General features: G+C 52.4%; 1 protein-coding gene across 2 annotated transcripts in view; it reads right to left on the bottom strand.

Annotated features, from left to right (window-relative positions):
- The window catches only part of STAG2 (stromal antigen 2), a 152,856-nt gene extending 146,282 nt beyond the window's left edge, over positions 1–6,574 (bottom strand). For both annotated transcript variants that reach the window (XM_038748536.1, XM_038748534.1), the window contains exon 1: positions 6,387–6,574. The gene's annotated coding sequence lies outside the window, so the exon portion shown is untranslated. The remainder of the gene's footprint in view (positions 1–6,386) is intronic.
- Positions 6,575–14,146: the final 7,572 nt, after the last annotated feature.

A 14,146-nucleotide genomic window follows, 5' to 3' on the forward strand; every position in this document is an offset into this window, starting at 1 on the left:
AGTTTCCGTTTTGGGGTGTGTTTTGGTTTTGGGTTTTTTTTTTTTTTTTTTTAATGGTATTTGAGAAGCGCCCACTCTGGGTCCAGCACCGTACATGCTAAGTGCTGGGAGAGGAACAAGCTCATCGGGTTGGATGCGATCCATGTCCCACTTGGGCCTCACAGCCTTACTCCCCATTCCACAATCGAGGCCCAGAGAAGTTAAGCGTCTTGCCCAAGGTCACACAGCAGACAAGTGGCAGATCGGGGGATTGGAACCCAGGTCCTTTTTGACTCCCAGGCCGGTGCTCTGTCCACTAGGTCACGCTGGTTTCTGTCCTTTTCATGCTGTTTCTGTCCTTTTCGTACTTAAATACCGTCTCCCCAAAGACCGCAATCTCTGTCTAATCTGACTGTAATTTAGACTCACTCATTTAACATACCCAATTTAAAAGACGAAAAAGGGCTTTTTCTTCCATCACAAAGGGTCTTTTCAAAGCTTAATTGACCCGTGTTATATATACAGATATACTTATCTATATGGTATATAATTATATATAAAATGTGCATATACAATATTGAAAAACAATTGTTCCCCGATACTCACGGGGTTTTGCTAGAAGCAATAAAAGAGAAGTCGCAAAAACATATAAATCCTACCATTCCGTGAGTAAAAGTCCCTAAAAACCTTTTAGTTTTAATTTGCTTAAAACTAATCCTTGAATTCAAGCATGCTGCTAAATGAACTTTTACCATCTGAAATGCCATTTCTGATTTCCATTATTCCAGACCTTTAGACACTGAATAAATTCAAACAACAGATCACGGCAAAAGGACGTGTTATTATTTAAAGACAAAAAAAGGTAGAAAAATGGGGCTACGGAACCATCTAAAAGAACTTTGGAAAGCATTTTGTCAGCCTAGCAGTTTAGGTGGTTAACTTTTCACACCGAAGAAAAATAACACCACATTTCACGGACTATTTTTATTCCCGACAATTGAGTCGATTTTTCTAAGAGAAAATATTGAAATATTTTATAGAGTCAATTTCCAAACACATTCTGAGCCACTGATTTTTGTCAAGATGGGAAACGATGGGCTCTAGTCCTTGTCCCCACACAGAAGTCCCCGTCTAAGTAGGAGGAAGTAGCATTTAATCCCCATTTTAGAGGACACCGTAGCCCAGAAAAGTTAAGGTACTTGTCCACGGTCACACAGCAGACAAGTGGCCGAGGCGGGATCAGGACCCGGGTTCTCAACTCCCAGGCGCCTGCTCTTTCCGCTACTTCATACGGCTAAGGCTCACAGCCCTCTACCCCATCTCTTCAACTCTGGGTCTACCCTGCCTGCCAAGTTTCACAGCAATAACCAATTCCTTTTTGGAGAATGGAAGTTTCCTGCTTGTTTTAAAAACAAAAAAAAATCAGGAAAACCGATGGAGGAACAGACACACAGACACATTCATTCACTCAATCGTATTTATTGAGCGCTTACCGTGTGCAGCACGCGCGCGTGCACACATATTTTAAATTGCTAGCTACGGTAACTAAAAACGAATAAAAAGGAGGGGTACTTAACGGTAATTCTCCTATTCTACGTCAAAGGTCTTAAAGGTCGGAACGGTCTTAAAGCGTGAACTCGAGAAACAAAATCCACTATGGTGGTTTCAAAAAACTTGACTTTTCTTTTCTTCCAGGTGGAAGCAGCACTAACCAAAAGACTTGCTTTCAGGAGCAAACCAGCGAAAAAAAAAAATGGGGCCTGAAGCCCCAAAAAAAGGCTTTCCTAAGGGCAGCCGAAATAGTGGGGAAACCCAACGTGAGGCCGCCTAGGTCACCTATCTGGTAGGGGTCCCCCTCTAAGGGTATCTGGGCAGCATCTGAACGCAGAAAGCTGTAGCGGGACTTTGGTCTTGCGCAGGGGGGGAATTGGTGCAAACAGTAGTTGTCTGGCACGGTTCTGCTGTAGGTACCACTCAAGTAGAGAAGCAGAGTGGCTCAGTGGAAAGAGCACGGGCTTTGGAGTCAGAGGGCATGGGTTCAAATCCCAGCTACGCCACGTGTCAGCTGTGTGACTCTGGGCAAGTCACGTCACTTCTCTGGGCCTCGGTTCCCTCCTCTGTAAAATGGGGATGAAGACCGTGAGCCCCCCGTGGGACAACCTGATCACCTTGTAACCTCCCCGGTGCTTAGAACGGTGCTTTACACGTGCACGTGCTTAATAAATGCTATTACTATTATTACTAAGCATAAATCCCCATCTAATTCATTCCTCACCTCCGCCGTTCAGAAAGATGGCGTGACTCTATAAAAGAATCCAATCGAACTAAAACACACGACACGAGGCACGCTACTGATTGGAGGCGTTCTATTAAGAGTCGAGAACACGATAGGGTACGACGACGTAGCAGCTACGGTCCGGGGCCGAGAGTCGGCGGGTCATGAGTTCTAATCCCGCTTGGGTGCCGCGTGACCTTGGGCGGGTCACGTCCCTGCTCTGGGCCTCGGTTCCCCTCCTCTGCCAAACGGGGACGGGAAACGGCGAGCCCCCCGTGGGACGGGGACGGTGTCCAGCCCCATCTGCTTGGATCTGCCCGGGCGCTTAGTACGCTTACCTGGCACACGGCCAGCGCTTCCCCAGTACCACCACCATCATCATCATCATCATTACCGTTGATGACAGTAATTTTTAAGGGGTGGAGCCGGGAGAGCTGGGCCTGGGGCCACGGGTTCCCAGAAGGCCCCTTCTTCTTTCTCTCCCAGAGAGGGGGGTCCTGGCCCAAAAGGGGCTCAGTCCCGTGTGGTCGCCCCCCACCCCCCACCCCGCCATGGCTAACGGTCCCCAGGGCGCTCCTCGCCCATGAGGCCCTAGGAAAGCATTCATTCGCTCAATCGTGTTTGTTGAGCGCTTACTGTGTGCAGAGCGCCGGACTGAGCGCTTGGGAAGTCCAAGTTGGCAACATCTAGAGCCGGTCCCTACCCAACAGTGGGCTTCCCAGGCTAGAAGATGGGCCCGAGCCCAGCCCAAGAAAGGGCCCCGTGGGGGAGGCCCTGTGGGAGGGGGAAGGGCTCCCGGCTGGTGTCGGCTGAGGAGGGGGGCACTGTGAGAGGACGGGGTGGGGGGCCCTGTGGTTGGGGGGGGGGGGGGGCGAGGGCCCCCTTCAATCAATCAATCAATCAATCGTATTTATTGAGCGCTTACTATGTGCAGAGCACTGTACTAAGCGCTTGGGAAGTACAAATTGGCAACACATAGAGACAGTCCCTACCCAACAGTGGGCTCACAGTCTAAAAGGGGGAAACAGAGAACAGAACCAAACATACCAACAAAATAAAGTAAATAGGATAGAAATGTACAAGTAAAATAAATAAATAAATAAATAAACAGAGTAATGAATATGTACAGCCGTATATACATATATACAGGTGCTGTGGGGAAGGGAAGGAGGTAAGATGGGGGGATGGAGGGGGGACAAGGGGGAGAGGAGGGAAGGGGCTCAGTGTTGGAAGGCCTCCTGGAGGAGGTGAGCTCTCAGCAGGGCCTTGAAGGGAGGAAGAGAGCTAGCTTGGCGGAGGGGCAGAGGGAGGGCATTCCAGGCCCGGGGGATGACGTGGGCCGGGGGTCGACGGCGGGACAGGCGAGAACGAGGTACGGTGAGGAGATTAGCTCGGGGGGTCGCGTAACTTCCCGGGGGGTGTCGGCTGAGGGGGCCCCCCTCCCCCCCGACCCTTGTGGAGTTGGGGGGGCTCCGAACCGGTCCCGTCCCGGCCGCCTGGGGGGCGGGAGTGGGGGGGGGAGGACGACGACGGAAGTTCACCGGGGCCCGCCCCCGCCGCCGCCGCCGCGCGCGGGGGGGTGGGGGTGGGGTGGGAGTGGTCGCCCGGCGCCGGCCAATCGGGGCTCAGAGGGCGGGCGGGCGGGGGTTGGGGGGGCACCCGGGCGGAAGGCGGGGCCCGCCTCCCGCGCCCGCCGGCGGCCAATCCGGGCCCGGCCCCGGGACGGCCGGGGGGGGGGGGGGGGGGGGAGAGGAGGCCGGGGCCCACCCCCCCGCGCGCACCCACAGTGACGCACTTGGCTAACCCCACTCCCGCCGGCCCGGCCCAGCCCGGCCCGCGCCCTCCGCCGCCCGGAAGCCCGCCCTGCTTCCCCTTCTGCCCAAGGGGCGGGGGCGGCCCCGACCCCGAGCCGAGGGAGGGCGGGCGGGCGGGCAGGCTGGGCGGTCCCGGAATGCCCACGTCGGAGCCCCGGGCGGGACCGGGGGAATTCTCACACAGGCCGGACCCCCGCGCAGGACGCCCCGCCTTTTCGTGTTTCGGTTCTCCCCCCCGCCCCCCCCCCCCCCGGGGGTCACTTCAGGCACCGCCCCACGGGCCTGTGGCTTTTCCGGCTCGCTCCTGCCCTCGGAAAAAGTTTGGGAGCCGTGGAGGCGGGAGGCGGGAGGCGGGAGGCGGCGGGCGGGCCCAAAACAAAAGGAAGGAAGGAAGGAAGACCCACCGGCCCCGGCCAAACCGGGGGGGGGGCACGCGGGCCCCGGGGAGAAACGTGGACGGGGCCCCGACCCGAGGGACAAAAAAACCAACACGGCGCTGCCCGCCGAGGGAGGGGAAGGGGCGACAAACACACAACACACCCTCACAAAACAGGCTTCTGGACCGTGTTGGGGAGGGACCGTCCCTCTCTGTTGCCAACTTGGACTTCCCAAGCGCTTAGTCCAGTGCTCTGCACACACTAAGCGCCCGATAAATACGATTGAGTGAATGAATGAACAGGAGAACACACCGTAACGCACACCCACACGAGAGTCAACTTACTAATATGGTATGGAAACCAACTTGTTTTGTGGTGTCGCCCGTCTCCCCCCCCACCCCACCGCCCTTCTGGCCTGCGGGACCGTCTCGTTCACTCAATCGTATTTACTGAGCGCTTACCGTGCGCAGAACGCTGTACTAAGCGCTTGGGAAGTGCAAGTCGGTAACATAACTGCGGGCCCGCCGTTGGGCAGGGACCGTCTTCTATACGTTGCCAACCTGTACTTCCCAAGCGCTCAGTACAGTGCTCTGCACATAGTAAACGTTCAATACGATTGAATGAACGGATGAATGAATAACAGGACGATCAGTGGTGCTCTCCCCAAACGCTTCGTCCAACGCTCTGCACACAGTAAGCCGTCGATCGACACCACCGAATTCACTCATTCGATCGATCGCATTTATTGAGCGCTTACTGAGCGCTTGAGAAGTACAAGTCGGCAGCACAGACTGTCCCTACCCAACTACGGGCTCGAGGAATGATTGTTTTTTTCCCTTCGGAAAGGAGGTCACGCGAAATTCCCCCGGCGCCAAGGCAACGGGTCAGGGGGGCGTTTGGGCAGGCGATCAGTCGTGTCGACTGAGCGCTTACCGTGTGCGGAGCGCTCTACTGACCTCTTGAGAAGTACAAGTCGGCAGCACAGGCCGTCCCTACCCAACTCCGGGCTCAAGGAATGCTTGTTTTTTTTTTTTTCCCTTCGGAAAGGAGGTCACGCAAAAATTCCCACAGGGAGCTGTTTGGGCAGGCGAGGCTGCAAAGTTTCCCTGGGCCTCCTTGTCCGCCCCGGGCAGGGGGGCACCGGGTCCGAGGGCCGCCCCCAAACTCAACCCAAAGTGGCGCCAAAGCGCGCCTCCCCCCGGTCCGTCAGGCCCCGGTGCCGGTCCGGCTCCTTCCCCCGGCTCGGCCGGTCGGGTGGGGGCGGCCCTGAGGCCTCCGGCCCCCGGAGGGCAGGGGCGGGGACGTTGGGGCCTTGGCCGGCCGCCCCGCCGCGCGGCGCGGCGCCCCACCATCTTGGTGCCCGGCTCCCCGAGGGGCCGCCCGCTCCCGCTCCCGCTCCGGCCGCCGCCGGCCCGCTCGGTCTCTCCCCCTCTGTCTATCTGTCTGTGTGTCCGACCCCTCGCGTGGGGGCCTCCCTCCCTCCGTCCGTCCGTCCGTCGGCCCGCCCGCCCGTCCCTCCCGGCCGGGCTGAGGCGGAGCGGAGGCCTCCATCTTGCGCGGCCCCGCGTTCTCCATTTTGGGCGCCCGCGCGCGGCGGCGGCGGCGGCGGCGGGAGGGGGCGAGGGCCGGGGCGGGGGGGGGCCTGGAAACGGCCGTGGGGAGCGGCCCGGGCGCGCGGGCGGTGCCCCCCCCACCACCACCACCACCACCGTCCGCCCGCCCTGCCGCCGAGCCCCCCGCCTCCACCGCCGCCTCCATGTTACGGGGCCGGGGGCCGCCCGCCGCCGCCAACGAGGGGGGTCCTCCTCCTCCTCCTCCTCCTCCTCCTCCCCCTCCTTCTCTTCCTCCTCCTCCGCCCCCCGCCCCGGCCGGCGCGCCGCGGCCTCCCCGGAGCCCCCGCCAAACTTCCAGAAGCTTCGCCTCCGCCATTTTCTAACTTACCTCCTCCTCGTCGTCGTCGCCGTCCCCTGGTCGCACGGCGGCGGCCGCGGCCCCGTCCGTCGCCCGCCCTTCCGCTGGGCCGCCGGCGCGGAGCGGGGCTGGCCGCGCGGGCTGGGCCTGGCCGGCCCTGGCCGGCTGCTGCGCGGCCTTCCTCCTCCTTCTCCTTCTCCCGCTCCCAGTCCCGGTCCTCCGGGGCGTCGGGCGCACGGTGTCCGTGGGCGGCGCGGCGGCCGCTGGGTTTGAAAGTGGCGGTCGGCCGCCCCGCACCGCGCCGCTCCGCTCCGCTCCGGCGGGGGCTCCTGGTTTTTTTTTTTTTTTTTTTTTTTTTGGTGGCGCTTCGGGATTGTTTGGGCTGTGCGCCGGTCGGCGGCCGGGAGGCGAATGGAGCGCGCAGGCGCCACCTGGCGGCCGCGGCCCCGCGCCCGGCTCCCGTTGGGAGGGGGCGGCATCTAGCGGCCGGGCCGCCGCACCGCAGCCGGAGGCGCGGGGTAAACAACGCGCCGTGCCCGCGCCTGACTCACGCCGTGCCCGCCGGCCCGGGCGGGGGGCGCGCGCACGTACGTACGTGCGTGCGCGTCCCCGCCCCCGCCTCACGGTTGGGCCTCCCGGTCGACGACGACCCACCTCCTTTTCCACAAGACCCGAGGGGAGGGAATCGTCGTCTCCTGGTCACCCTTTCAGGAGCCTTTTGACATTCGGCTTGGTTCCTCTTTTTTTAATCATTATTTTTTTTATCGATCAATCGTATTTATTGAGCGCTTACTGTGTGCAGAGCACTGGACTAAGCGCTTGGGAACTATAGAGACGGTCCCTACCCAACAGTGGGCTCACAGTCTAGAAGGGGGAGAGAGACAACAAAACCAAACATACTAACAAAATAAAATAAATAGGTATGTACAAGTGAAATAAATAAACATGTACAAACATATATACATCGTTATCTTTCTAACCTTTTCCAGAAAGGACCTTCGCCTCAGCGTCGGCCAGGAGCAATAAAATCGCCGGTTTCACCCCCGCCTCAATCAATCAATCAATCATCAATCAATCGTATTTATTGAGCGCTTACTGTGTGCAGAGCACTGGACTAAGCGCTTGGGAAGCCCAAGTTGGCAACATCTAGAGACGGTCCCTACACGACAGTGGGCTCACAGTTTAGAAAGGGGAGACAGACGACAAAACCAAACATATTGACAAAATAAAATAAATAGAATAGGTATGTACAAGTAAAATAAATAAATGAACGGAGTAATAAATATGTACAAACATATATACAGGTGCGGTGGGGAAGGGAAGGATGTAAGGGGGGGGATGGAGAGGGGGACGAGGGGGAGCGTCCAGCCTCAATCCCCGGATTCATTCATAATAATAATAATGTTGGTATTCGTTAAGCGCTTACTATGTGCAAAGCACTGTTCTAAGCGCTGGGGAGGTTACTTTGTTTTGTTAATAGGTTTTGTTCCCTGTCTCCCCCTTCTAGACTGTGAGCCCGCTGTTGGGTAGGGACCGTCTCTAGATGTTGCCAACTTGGACTTCCCAAGCGCTTAGTACAATCAATCAATCGTATTTATTGAGCGCTTACTGTGTGCAGAGCACTGGACTAAGAGCTTGGAAAGTACAAGTCGGCAACATACAGAGACGGTCCCCACGCAACAACGGGCTCAGAGTCTAGAAGGGGGAGACAGACAACAAAACCAAACATATTAACAAAATAAAATAAATAAAATAGTACACAGTAAGCGCTCAATAAATACGATTGAATGAATGAACTTGTACTTCCCAAGCGCTTAGTCCAGTGCTCTGCACACAGTAAGCGCTCAAATACGATTGAATGAATGAACTTGTACTTCCCAAGCGCTTAGTCCAGTGCTCTGCACACAGTAAGCGCTCAATAAATACGACTGAATGAATGAACTTGTACTTACCAAGCGCTTAGTACAGTGCCCTGCACACAGTAAGCGCTCAATAAATACGATTGAACGAATGAACTTTTACTTCCCAAGCGCTTAGTCCAGTGCTCTGCACACAGTAAGGGCTGAATAAATACAATTGAACGAATGAACTTGTACTTCCCAAGCGCTTAGTACAGTGCTCTGCACACAGTAAGCGCTCAATAAATACGATTGAATGAATGAATGAAAATACAAGGTGATCAGGTTGTCCCACAGGGGCCTCACAATTTTAATCCCCGTTTTACAGAGGAGGGAACTGAGGCACAGAGAAGTGAAGTGACTTGCCCAAAGTCACACAGCCGACAGTTGGCAGAGCTGGGATTTGAACCCATTACCTCTGACTCCAAACCCCAGGCATTCATTCATTCAATCGTATTTCTTGAGTGCTTACTGTGTGCAGAGCACTGTACTAAGCGCTTTGTAAGTACAAGTTGGCAACATATAGAGACGGTCCCTACCCAACAGTGGGCTCATCCCGGTCCCAGGCTCTGTGGATTCCTTCATTCGATCAGAGAATTCAGAGGAGCCGCGTGGCTCAGTGGAAAGAGCCCGGGCTTTGGAGTCGGTGGTCATGAGTTCAAATCCCGGCTCCGCCAATTGTCAGCTGTGGGACTTTGGGCAGGTCACTTCACATCTCTGGGCCTCAGTTACCTCATCTGGAAAATGGGGATTAAGACTGTGAGCCCCCCCAGGGACAACCTGATCACCTTGTAACCCCCCACTGCTTAGAACGGTGCTTTGCACATAATCAGTGATGGCATTTATTAAGCGCTTACTATGTGCAAAGCACCGCCTAAGCACTGGGGAGGTTACATAGTAAGCGCTTAATAAATGCTATTATTATTATTATTCAATCGTATTGAGCGCTGTGTGCAGAGCACTGGACTAAGCACTTGGGAAGTACAAGTCGGCAACAGAGACGGCCCCACCCAACAACGGGCTAACAGTCTTTATGGTGATGATGGCATTTGTTAAGCGCTTACTATGTGCGAAGCACTGTTCTAACTGCTGGGGGGGATACAAGGTCATCAGGTTGTCCCACGTGGGGCTCACAGTCTTCATCCCCATTTTACAGCTGAGGTCACTGAGGCCCAGAGAAGAGAAGTGACTTGCCCAAGGTCACGCAGCAGATATACGGCAAAGCCGGGATTAGAACCCCTGACCTCAGACTCCTAAACCCAGGCTCTTTCCACTGAACCACGCTGCTTCTGTATTTAATTAATTAATCAGTGATGGCATTTAAGTGCTCACTATGTGCAAAGCACTGTTCTAAGCACTGGGGCGGTTACAAGGCAATCAGGTTGTCCCACGGGGGGTTCACAGTCTTAATCCCCATTTTACAGATAAGGTAACTGAGGCACAGAGAAGTTAAGCGACTTGCCCGGAGTCACACAGCTGACAATTGGCGGAACCAGGATTAGAACCAACGACCTCTGACTCCCAAGCCCGGGCTCTTTCCACTGAGACACGCTGCTTCTCTGTTATTTATTGAGCGCTTACTGTGTGCTGAGCACTGGACTAAGCGCTTGGGAAGGACGGATCGGATTCGATTACAGAGCCATTGGAAACTGGTTGCCAAGATGCCCCCGGCCGACCAGGGCCTAGCCGGTTGGGTCAATTTGTCGCCAATTGCTAAATGAATTGCTGTTTTAAGGTTAACGGAAAAACCCGATCAACAGTTCCACGCATCAACAGTTCCACGCATCGTCCTGCCAATCTCTTGCAAGTCAAGCAATAAATAAATGATTTTTAAGTTGTCCCTCTGATTTGCAGCTAATTGAATATGGGCGCCTCCCCACTTTATCATGCAAAAAGGAAAACTGAGTGCCTCCATTTTGGTGAAATCATTTTTCAGCTGGAGAAAAGTCAGCTGCTTTTTAGGAGAGCTAAGTTTAAAAAAAAAAAAATACTACCGATAAACGGGTTGACATTAAGCATTGTATAAACATGAGTGGGTCCAGCATGTCTTCCTTATACTCAAAATAGTAATAATATTGATGGTGATGTTTGTTAAGCTCTTACTACATGCTAAGCTCCGTTTAAGTGCAGTGGTAGATCCAAGGTAATCAGGTTGTTGCCCCTGGGGCCCACAGTCTTCATCCCCATTTTACAGATGAGGTCACTGAGGCCCAGAGAAGTGAAGTGACCTGCCCAAGGTCACACAGCTGACAAGTGGGGGAGCGGGGATTAGAACCCACAACCTCTGACTCCCAAGCCCGGGCTCTTCCCACTAAGCCACACTGCTTCTCTGCCTCTCATACACACACAAAAAGAGTCCAACCAAATGTAAAACAAATGTTGGACTATCACATCAAGTGCCTAAACGGTCAAATCCCCCCACAGCCTAAGCAGGATCAGTCAATCAATCAATCGTATTTATTGAGTACTTACTGTGATTAGAGCACTGTACTAAGCGCTTGGGAAGTACAAGTCGGCAACACATAGAGACAGTCCCTACCCAACAGCGGGCTCACAGTCTAGAAGAATGGATTAGTGAGTCCGTTTCATGAAAATATCAGGCCCAAGGATGTTTGAACATATCAGATAACGAGATAATACTGCCAAGACTCACAAAGAACTAATTCTACCCAATACGAGGACTGGTGCTGTTTATAATAATAATAATGATGGCATTTTTAAGCGCTTACTATGTGCCAAGCACTGTTCTAAACGCTGGGGGATACAAGGTAATCAGGTTGTCCCACGTGGGGCTCACAGTCTTAATCCCCATTTTCCAGCTGAGGGGAGTGAGGCACAGAGAAGTAACTCACCCAAAGTCACACAGCTGACAAGTGGCGGAGCTGGGATTAGAACCCATAGTAATAATAATTATAATGGCATTTATTAAGCGCTTACTAGGTGCAAAGCACTGTTCTAAGCACTGGGGAGGTTACAAGGTTATCAGGTTGTCCCACGTGGGGCTCACAGTCTTAATCCCCATTTTCCATCTGAGGGGAGTGAGGCACAGAGAAGTGACTCGACCAAAGTCACACAGCTGACAAGTGGCGGAGCTGGGATTAGAACCCATAATAATAATTATAATGGTATTTATTAAGGACTTACTAGGTGCAAAGCACTGTTCTAAGTACTGGGGAGGTTACAAGTTTATCAGGTTGTCCCCTGTGGGGCTCACAGTCTTAATCCTCATTTTACAAATGAGGTAATTGAGGCACAGAGAAGTTAAGTGATTTGCCCAAAGTCACACAGCTGACAATTGGCGGAGTCGGGATTAGAACCCATGACCTCTGACTCCCTAGCCTGATGCTCTTTGCTCTGAGCCACGCCGCTCTTATCAGTAATAAGGCCAGGAGCCGTGAATGAATCAGCTTTCCTTTTGTGCGCCCGGTTGCCCGCAGCTTTTGAGGCAAGTCAAAGGGAGACCTTTCGACTCGCTCAATTTGCAGTGTTTTTCGAAAATATTTCATTGTGCTACATGATATTTTGGCATCAGGGATAATCACCCTCCTCTATCATACAGACTCTACACAGTCTGTATCTTTTATCTGTAGTTTCATTTAACATGACAGAGTTTAATACTTCCTTTCTACTGAGTTTAGTTGAAGCGCCGATCCTCCTCGGCGGGAGTTACGGCACCGTCTGCGAGCAGGAACGAATGTTCTTCCTCAAAATTTGGTTATTTCCGTATATTGCCAAGAGTGCTTTCAGTTAAAATTAGCGTTGCTCAAGGCCTCCAAATAAGGCTCGCCTCTTGTACGGGCATTGTGCAAACTTATACAACTCAGGGTCATACCCAGGCAGGGAACCATGCCAGAATTTTTGTTGTTGTTGTTAATAGCTACATACTTTGCCCAGAGAAATAATTAGAGGTCTCAGAAAAGCATTCTCTTCAAATCTTCAATCACAAGGTAAGTCTGTTTGTCAGACATTTGGAGACCCTTAATCTGTGAGGAAGATTAGGTGTTAGAACCCATCCACATATATATGTATATATGTTTGTACATATTTATTACTCTATTTACTTTGCTTGTACATATCTATTCTATTTATTTTATTTTGTTAATGTGTTTGGTTTTGTTCTCTGTCTCCCCCTTCTAGACTGTGAGCCCACTGTTGGGTAGGGACAGTCTCTATATGTTGCCAACTTGGACTTCCCAAGCGCTTAGTACAGTGCTCTGCACACAGTAAGCGCTCAATAAATACAATTGATTGATCGATTGATCCTGAAATAAAACGTTTTGGGGTCCTTCTGGTGCTCATGTGATTATTGCCCTGTGAACATTTTTTATGGTAATTTTAAGCCCTTACTCTGTGCCAGGTGGTGTACTCAAATACCATAATTATTATTATTATTGCTAGGCACTGGGGTAGACACAAGCTAACCGGGTTGGAAACGATCCACTTCCCACCAGGGGCCCACAGTCTAAATCCTCGTTTTACGCAGATAAGTTCATTCATTCATTCATTCATTCAATCGTATTTATTGAGCGCTTACTGTGTGCAGAGCACTGTACTAATTGCTTGGGAAGTGCATATAGAGATGGTCCCTACACAACAGCGGGCTCACAGTCTAGACGGGGGAGACAGACAACAAAACAAAACATATTAACAAAATAAAATGAATGGAATAGATAAGTGACTTACCTCAGGTCGCACGGCAGACAAGCAGTAGGGGGGAAATTGGAACCCAGATCCTTCCGACTCCTAGGCCTGTGCTCTGGCCATCATCAGGTCGTGCTGCTTCCCGTTTTATTCCCTTTGAACCTTCTTAGCAAACTCTCTTACTCCAGATGGTAACCAGAATCATTACTTGGTTTGAGTGCACAAATAATCTGCTAGTAGTAGCTAACGAGTAGCCAGAATGAATCACTAGAGGCGTCCTCAGCATTTGATGTCTATCGTTGGCTGCCCATCTAGCAATCATGCCCTGAGAGCACTTCTTACCTTAGGACCTTTTAAAGTAATGCGAGAAATACTAGTTGAAAGAGTGGAAAAGGGTGAGAATGAGGGGATAAGTGGAGAATAGATAATGTACTCAGTGCTTACTGTGTGCAGAGCACCGTACTTAGCACTTGGGAGAAATACAATACAAAAGAGTTGGTAGACAGGTTCCCTGCTCCCAATGCTAGAGAAGCAGCGTGGCTTAATGGAAAGAGCCCGGGCTTTGGAGTCAGAGGTCATGGGTTCAAATCCCGCCTCTGCCAATTGTCAGCTGTGTGACTCTGGGCGAGTCACGTAACTTCACTGGGCCTTAGTTCCCCCATCTGTAAAATGGGGATTGACTGTGAGCCCCACATGGGACAAACTGATCACCTTATATCCCCCCAGTGCTTAGAACAGCGCTTAATAAATGCTATCATCATCATCAATGAGCCTAATGAAAACAAAAGTATAAGAAAATGGAAGAGTGACAAAGGAATAAGCCAAGCCACCAAAAACTGTTTTTCACCTGAAGAACCACCCTCACCCCAACAAATCCTTACATGGCCTAGTGGAAAGAGCATTGGAGGTCGTGGGTTCTAATCCCGGCTCTGCCACTTGTCAACTGTGTGACTTTGGGTAAGTCACTTCACTTCTCTGTGCTTTGGTTACCTCATCCGTAAAATGGGAATGAAGACGGTGAGCCCCACGTGGGACAACCTGATTATCTTGGATCTACCCCTGTGCTTAGAAAAGGGCTTGGCACATAGTAAGCGCTTAACAAATACCATCGTTGTTTAAGGGCTTGGCACATAGTAAGCACTTAACAAATACCATCGTTGTTTTTATTATTGTCTATATTGTAATAATGATGGTAACCGTCTACATGTTTTGTTTCATTGTCTGTCTCCCCCTTCTAGACTGTGAGCCCGC

The sequence above is a fragment of the Tachyglossus aculeatus genome, chromosome 6, assembly GCF_015852505.1.
Source record: "Tachyglossus aculeatus isolate mTacAcu1 chromosome 6, mTacAcu1.pri, whole genome shotgun sequence".
Classification (NCBI taxonomy): domain Eukaryota; kingdom Metazoa; phylum Chordata; class Mammalia; order Monotremata; family Tachyglossidae; genus Tachyglossus; species Tachyglossus aculeatus.